General features: G+C 39.7%; 1 pseudogene; it reads left to right on the top strand.

Moving 5' to 3' along the window:
- Positions 1-5,118: 5,118 nt before the first annotated feature.
- LOC472965 (keratin, type I cytoskeletal 18-like) lies at positions 5,119-8,719 on the top strand (annotated as a pseudogene).
- Positions 8,720-8,997: the final 278 nt, after the last annotated feature.

Here is an 8,997-nt window from a genome sequence, read left to right as displayed (position 1 = left end):
TTTCTACATGTAGATCCCTGATGGATTAGTAGTTCATTCTGGTGTATGGTATGAGGTATAAATTCATTTTTCTTCTATTTCAATAATTTCTGATGACACTTTCATTAACACTAACTAGAATGGGTCTATATATCTTCTTTTATGTTCATTGTTATGTTTGTTTAAGCACCAATACCACACTGTTTTTATTATAAGGGGCTTTGTAGTATCACTTAATATCTGATATGACTAGCTTCCCTCATTGCTCTCTCATCCTTTTTCAAGATTTTTCTAACAAAATTTTTAAGTTTATCTTCTATGTGAACTTTATAATCAATTTGTCTAGCCCCCCAAAAAAACAAAACAAATACCTGGGATTGGATTAAATTTATATATTAACTCTTGGCACTGCCCACAAAGATAAGATCTCTATTTTTTCTAGGATAGTTTTGTGTCTTTCAAAGATATTTTGAAGTTCATCTCTTATAGCTTTTGTCTATTTTATGCTAATTTTGTTTCTACCAATTTTGTCACTAATATGCTATAGGATTTAATGTATCTTCTACATGATTATAGTTTGTAGATACTAAGGCTATGGATTTTCTGATAACTTTACAGTATACTATTCATTGATTTGTTTATTGGTTATATGAATTGCATTATTTATTCTCAAGGATTTTCCAGGTATACTGTCATATCATGTACAAATAGAAATAGTTTTATTTCTTTTCCAATTCTCACACCTCTAATATTTTATACAGCAGTAAAGGTAGTCAGTATTCTTGCCTTTTCTTGACTTTAGGAAAATATTTCTAGTGCTTTCCCATTAAATTAGATGCTGGCTTTAGAAGAGATAAAGTTGGCATGCACACACACACACGCACACACACACACACACTTTCAAATCTGTAGACCAATCTTAGATGTATCAATGCAAAAATTTAAAATAAAATATTATCAAATAGAATCCAAAAACATTGAAAAATAATGCACTGCGAACAAGTGGATTTTTCTAGAAATGTAGGAACAGTTCAGAAAAAAAATTCTTATATTTACCATAGTTATGGCTAAAAAGAAATCATATGATAATCTCTCTAGATGCTGGCAGAAAGTCCAACAAAATTTGACCAAAATCCCTGATGGAAAAAATGCTCGATGAAAATAGAAATTTATGAATACCATCTCAACACAATTAATATATCTGTACCTATAATTATATTCATATCTAGGTAGATTTAGATAAATAGAGAAATAAAACTAGTTCTAATGGGAAAATGCCATGGACATTTTCCCACGGCCAAGAATTATTGATAAACATTGTGTTAAAGTATTAGCCAATGCAAGCCAACAAGGGTTATGATGTTATTTAACCCTGAGCAACTTGGACTTGCAGAAACATGCACAATTATGACTGTTACACCCACAGATTGGTTATGGGTTGGTTGATACCCATCTGAGTAAAAGTAGAATAAGGATGAATTTCTAGTGAAACAAAGGGATATTTCTCACACCCATAGATTAGAGTGATGATTCTTGCTGGGATTCAAATCACCCAGGGAGCATATACATCCCTATATTTTATACATATTTTATGTCTGGAAATACAGATTTCCAGTCCCGATCACAGAAGTTCCAGATTCAGTAGGTCTAGGGTTTGACCTTGGAAGTTTTGTTCTTTCTTACTGTGTATTTCAGTGTGTAGACATGGTTTTAGGTACTATTATTTTATAAAGCTTTATTTACTTGATTATTTACTCATATGTTTATTTCCCTTCTAGTTTTGGAATGTGTTTAAGTTAGCTTACCGGAACATATAAAGTACAGCAAAATTAATGTAAATTTTAAAAAGGAAAATAAATTAAAATTAAGAAAGTTAAATGTTGGCATAGATGACGCTAATATAAAAAAAGCCCACCACAGTGAGTTAGAAACAATAAGGTCATTTGCAGAAGTTGAGACACAAGGCCATTCCTGGGTTGTCATGTGAAGTAAATTATATTACAGTTCCTCTTTCTCCACAACTGGCAGCATTTGCTTGTGCATAAAATCATTTAAAATAAACACTAAGAGCTGTCTCTAGGTAGAACAGTGGCATATAAATTCATCATATATCTGTAGATGTGCATATGCAAAAGATTGGTGTGAATGCACAGACACCTTGGTTATTAGACAGTGGCGTGGGGCTTAGATTGTAGGCATAGCACCTTTGATCTTTATATATTTAACATTTTCAGCATGGGTCAGCAGAGTAATCTATTTCATCTCCAGTACCTGTATCTATTAAGGTATATTTATTATCTACACCTTACTAACCATAAAGAATTTAAGAAGGGTTAAACAACAACAAATACACTTATGACAGAACAATTAAAACACAGATAGAAAAGGAAATCAGAAATCATATAAAGTAGGAGAAGTCAGACAAATCTGCTAGATGCAATTTTAACTGCAATGGATTATTACATTTAGATTTTCATTGACTATCCTCTACAGCTATAAAGAAAACACGATAGAGATCGCTCTTCTCTGATAAAAAGAAAAATTGTACATTTCTTTATAAGATTTGTTCCCACTATTAAATTCTAAGAAAAATATATCAAATAGAGCTATCCATGAATAGTATGCAGTCATAATTCCACAGCCTTTACCATCCCCAAACCTAGCTCAGGAGATGGCCTTTATCTCACTAGTTTATAGTTAGTTCTTTAGTTAGCTCTGTACATATGTTTTTTTCTTATCTAGATTAAGGGCTTGAGGATATATGTCTGTTCATCCTCCTAATGTGGCACTTTTCTGATATAACAGGCACTAGCAAATGTTCATCAAGTGAATGAATGAATAATCAATGAATAGACAAACAAATAATACTTTGTACAGCCAATTGCATGTCCTAGCTCTCACCCAAATCACTGGGCTTGGGTTATTTAATAGTTTTGCTTTTATTTATTTATTTATTTATTTATTTATTTATTTATTTATTTATTTTTGAGACAGAGTCTTATTCTGTCACCCAGGCTGGAGTGCAGTGGCACAATCTCCACTCACTGCAGCCTGCGCCTCCCAGATTCAAGCAATTCTTGTGCCACAGCCTCCGGAGTAGCAGGGATTGCACACGTGTGCCACAATGCCCAGCTAATTTTTGTATTTTCAGTAGAGACAGGGTTTCACCATGTTGGACAGGCTGCTCACAAACTCCTGGGCTCAAGTGACCTGCCCTCCTTGGCCTCCCAAAATGCTAGGATTACAGGCATAAGCCACCGAGCCAAGCCAACAGTTTGTTTTTTTCCAACAAATATTTATTGAGCACCTACTGCATGCCAGATGCTGCTTTTAGTAGTTATTAGGTTGGTGCATAAAAAGTAATGGCAGGACCTGCAATTACTTTATAGTTATGGCCAATAAGCAAAAGAGGCAAAAACAATTTTCGTTATAGTTCTTATTTTCTACATTGGGGGAATAAATGATTAAAGTGTGTAATGTGTTAGATGGCAAGAAGTACTTTGAAGAAGAAAAAAAACTTGACAGTGCAGTAAAAAGAGATAAAGAGTCCTGAACTGTATGTAAGTGTGTGGTGTGTGTGTGTGTGTTTGTGTGTGTGTGTGTGTACAAGATAGAGATAGAGACTGGGAATATAAATCCAGGAGAAAAGGCATGACTGGGGCATCCTGGCTTCTTATGGTAACTGATGTAAACAGAAATAAAAAGCATAATGATTTAACCCTAATGGTCTCAAGGCAGGTAATGTTGTGGCTGAGAGTTCTGGGGATAGAAGGAAGTTTAACTTATTTCCAAGAATACACAGTTTTATGGGTATTTGCCTCACTTTGTTGTACAGAGAGAGTGGTGGATGTACCCAAACAATCATTCCAATCAACAATGATAGGTATCCAACCTATCATTCCAAGCTGGTGAAATGCATGCATTTTGGGGATTAGGTTAGGGAAAGAGGCTGAGGAGAAGGCTAAGAGGAGGAAGAAATTCTCACACACAATGGGACCTGTTACTGCAGCAGCACTACACCAGAAACAGTTTTCAAGGAAGAACTTGAGAATTAATTTCAAATTGAAGTCTGAGTGCAATTTAGGTAGGCAAAAAGTAATTTCCTGGGTTGGATTTGGGCCAGGGCATTGGACTTAACACCTCTTCTCTTGCAAAAATTGCCAGGGGATCTTTGATAATTATAAGAGAGCATGGCCTTAGATTTACACCTCCAGCATAGGCTGGTATGTATCTTCAGAGGGCAGCGCCACTTAGCACTCATAACAGACTCCAGTTGATGAATGATAGCCTAATGCCACTTACTGATTTACATGCCCTCTGTGCTTCCAACAGCACCTGCGCTTTTCCAAGAGTGCTTCTTTGCCTAAGGACTGTCAAGACTTTGCTCTGTCAAATAGCACAAGAACAGATCAATTGATACTAAAGAACTTCTGCAGCTCAGAAACTTAAAAAAAAAATGGGTCAAGAGATGCTTGCTGAAGTGATTGTTATTTTTAAGCAGGTAAATATGTCAATTCGAGTACTGCAGGAATAATAAAGGTAGTGAACACTGAAGAATCCCAGACTGGGCTTTCATCTCTACAGCTACCAAACTATGTAAAATCCAGCAAGTCATTTCACCTCACCAAATCTCAGTTTTCTTGTCTCTACGAACCTGAATAAAATCCAAACAGTTTGCCTATTCTAAACGACCACCACCTAATTTACCACCTGGTGGTCTACTCTAACTTTAGAATCCTTTCCTATCTCCCTCTCCCTGTGACCCCAGTCATACTGGCCTTCTTTTTGTTCTGCAAATCTACCAAATTTGCCTGTAGTCAGGGCCTCAGTGCTTGCTCTTCCTACCACACAGAATTCTTCTCCCCCAGAGCATTATATGGCTGGCTTCTTCCCATCATTCAAATATCCTTTCTCAGAGGTGCTATCTCAACATCCAATCAAAGATTGTCCCTTGCTCTTCATTTTTTTCTCTTTCAGCTTCTCATTTTATTAACATCATAGTATTTATCACTTTCCAAAATTATATTTTTTATGTCACTGTTTACATGTTCAATGTTCATCAACTACCCTTCCTCACCATTATAGAATCAGAGTTTCCATGAGCAAAAGAGCCTTGTGAGTCGTCGGCAAAGCCTGAGTCCTGTCCTTTCGCTCTCCTCCCCCGACAGTATGAACTTCACCACTCGCTCCACCTTCTCCACCAACTACCGGTCCCTGGGCTCTGTCCAGGCGCCCAGCTACGGCGCCCAGCCTGTCAGCAGCACAGCCAGCGTCTATGCGGGCGCCAGGGGTTTGGATTCCCGGATATCCGTGTCCTGCTCCACCAGCTTCAGGGGCAGCATGGGGTCTGGGGGCCTGGCCGCGGGGATGGCCGGGGGTCTGGCAGGAATGTGAGGAATCCAGAACGAGAAGGAGACCATGAAAAGCCTGAACGACCGCCTGGTCCCCTACCTGGACAGAGTGAGAAGCCTGGAGACCAATAACTGGAAGCTGGAGAGCAAAATCTCGGAGCACCTGGAGAAGAAGAGACCCTAGATGAGAGACTAGAGCCATTACTTCAAGACCACTGAGGACCTGAGGGCTCAGATCTTCGCAAATACTGTGGACAATGCCCATGTCGTTCTGCAGATAGACAATGCCCATCTTGCTGCTGATGACTGTAGAGTCAAGTATGAGACAGAACTGGCCATGCACCAGTCTGTGGAGAAAGACATCCATGGGCTCCACAAGGTCATCGATGACACCAATGTCACTCGGCTGCAGGTGGAGACACAGATCGAGGCTCTCAAGGAGGAGCTCTTTCATGAAGAAGAACCACGAAGAGGAAGTAAAAGGCCTACAAGCTCAGATTGCCAGCTCTGGGTTGACAGTGGAGGTAGATGCCCCCAAATCTCAGGACCTCGCCAAGACCATGGCAGACATCTGGGCCCAATATGACGAGCTGGCTTGGAAGAACTGAGAGAAGCTGGACAAGTAGTGGTCTCAGCAGATTGAGGAGAGCACCACAGTGGTCCCCATGCAGCCCGCCAAGGTCGGAGCTGCTGAGATGATGCTCACTGAGCCGAGATGCACAGTCCAGTCTTCGGAGATCGACCTGGAATCGATGAGAAATCTGAAGGCTAGCTTGGGGAACAGCCTGAGGGAGGTGGAGGCCTGCTACACCGTGAAGATGGAGCAGCTCGACGGAATCGTGCCACACTTGGAGTCAGAGCTGGCACAGACCTGGGCAGAGGAACAGTGCCAGGCCCAGGAGTACGAGGCCCTGCTGAACATCAAGGTCAAGTTGGAGGCTGAGATCACCACCTACTGCTGCCTGCTGAAAGATGGCGAGGACGTCAATCTTGGTGATACCCTGGACAGCAGCAACTCCATGCAAACCATCCAAAAGACCACCACCTGCCAGACAGTGGATGGCAAAATGGTGTCTGAGACCAAAGATACCAAAGTTCTGAGGCATTACACCAGCAGAAGTAGGATACCCTTTGGGGAGCAGCAGGCCAATAAAAAGTTCAGATGCAAAAAAAAAAAAAAAAGTCTAGTGTATATTTTTCACCAGTCTATTCCCAGTATTCAGGGTAGTGCCTAGTGAAGAGCAGATCCTTAATAAATATGGAAGAATGGAAGACAATGGATTCAGTGATTTGCCTGCCATCCCAGCTCCAGCAGTCTGGGGGCCAGTGCACCTTTAGCTAGGATAATTCAGCTCCAGGAATTACCATGACCTGGGATAGTTGTTTTTAGTGACTCTCCCTGGCTGTCCTCATCCCTTGCCTATTCTGGATATAACCTTCATCTCCTGAAGGCACTGTTGTTAGTTAGAGTCAATTACATGTAAAGGAAGATTATGGGGTAAGGGTAGCATGACATGGAATGAATTAAAACATTTCAAACAGTGCCTAGCTCTTCTCCCCCTTTCTCCCTACTTAGCAATGGTGAAATTTGATGTATACATTAAATAAAATATGGAGTAGTTGAGTATGTTTTAATATTATTAATAAAATAAGATTGAAAAATTTAACTATGAAAACTTTCAAAATAATGGATTTCTAATAATTGATTCTCAAATGCCATCTGTTTCTCACTACACGGTAGGAAGGACAGGAATTGATGAAGAATAAGTGAGGTTGAGAATGAGCACAGAACTTAAGGGTGTGACCAGGATGTAAGGTAGGATCCATGAAACCATAAAACCTGTAAGCCAAAAATAAAATTTGAAGACACCCTAACCATTTGAATAAACTTCCTCCTCAGCCAGCGCACTCTTAAAATTTAAGCTGAAAGACTGGTTCAGGCCATGACAGGAAGTGGGGTTTGGCATGCCTCATTATACCTCCCTGGCATTAACACCAACACAGACCTCAAGTCTGATAAAAAGCATTTACAATCTGTGCTCTCCAAAGTTTGCTACCTGAAGCCTTCATCTGCAAAATAAGAACTTTGGTCTCCACAATCCCTTATCTTAACCCAGACATTTTCTTTCTGTTGACCTTAGGTCTTTAGATAAATTGAACCAAGTGTCAACCAGTTAGTTTTTAAATTTGCCTATAACCAGAAGCACCCCCAACATCCCACATTGAGCTGTCCCACTTTCTGGACCAAACAAATGTATTTCTTAAATGTATTTGATTAAAGGCTCATGTCGCCCTAAAATGTAGAAAACCAAGATGTACCCCAACCAGCTTCGGCACATGTTCTCAGGATCTTCTGAGGGGTGTGTCATGGGCCATGGTCACTCATATTTGGCTCAGAATAGATTTCTTCAAATATTTTACAAAGTTTGACTCTTTTCATCAACAAATCCAAGTCAAGAATGTGGCAGATCATGGTAGTGAAAAGTGTGGCAGAGAAAGGTTGGGAATATGGAAGAAGCAGCAGTTCGGTTTTATATGGCTCATATACAGTCATTAGTTTAAAAACAAAAATGATATATTTCCAGTCAAGGCACACACTCTTCATTTTATCAAAGTGCCCTCCACCTTTTCACTGATTTTCATAATTTGCTATGCCCCAAAGTTCTTTCTAGATTACAACTGCATGGCCCAGGAAAGGCGCAATGGCAAAGAAACAGGAAGTGATTCTTACAGTCGGGAACCCCTGGAAGCTGAGGATGCCAAAGCCGTAAGTAAGGGATGATCAAAATTGGCCAAACAAAACAACCACTATTTGCATTAATACAATTTCTGGAGCACTGATGTATTTTTAAGTAGTTGGCTCTGAATATCTAGATTTACGTCTCTTCTGTCCAAACGTAATGTCTAAAGTTGCCTCCTTCCTCTTAAACAGGTGTTAATATCAGGTAAGTTCTAACAGATTTAATCCAAAGTCACAGGAGACATTTTCAGGGCATAGGAAAGAAGGCACTTAATCTCTGACTGTGCCTAGTTTAGCCCATGGACAACTTCTTCTCAGAAAAGAGAACATTCACTTGACAGTTTTATCAGTCAGAGAACATCTAAGAAACAAAGCTCACCACACCGGGGAATTCAATAGGAGTAATTTAATATGGGTAATCGGTTACTAGATTACAAGAGCTGAAGATCAATTGAGAAAAAATGAGGTAGCACTGACATTAGCAACTGCAGGAAGCTGTGACCTTGAGGACTATGATAGAGGCACGAGGCAGAGAAATTCTAGGCAGACAGGGACAGGTCCCCGACAAAACCCAACCTTCCAGCTGAAAAGCCTAAAACCTGCAGTTCAAAGCGAGAACTTCTATCCTTGTTTGCCTGCTCTGTCTTGATTGGTTCTTTCAACACTTATGAATAGTAAAAACCATGCACTTTTAAAATGTGCTCAATGTGTATTTACATAGTAGCCTGTAAGAGTTCCACTGTCAAGTAAATAGTACTGTAGTTGCCTTTAAAATTCTTTAATTACCTACAGTATTTGCAAAGTATATTGTAATGGATTTACAAGAATAATGTCTTTTTACCAATTGAAAGTCGCTTTTTCCAAAACTACCCATGGCCCTCTCTGCCCCCCATCCTTTGCCTATAAAGACCCCAGACTCCGTTGGTA

This window comes from Pan troglodytes, chromosome 11 (genome assembly GCF_028858775.2).
Source record: "Pan troglodytes isolate AG18354 chromosome 11, NHGRI_mPanTro3-v2.0_pri, whole genome shotgun sequence".
Classification (NCBI taxonomy): Eukaryota; Metazoa; Chordata; class Mammalia; order Primates; family Hominidae; genus Pan; species Pan troglodytes.
Note: the sequence above shows the minus strand (reverse complement) of the source record. Positions and strands in the feature narration are given on the sequence as shown.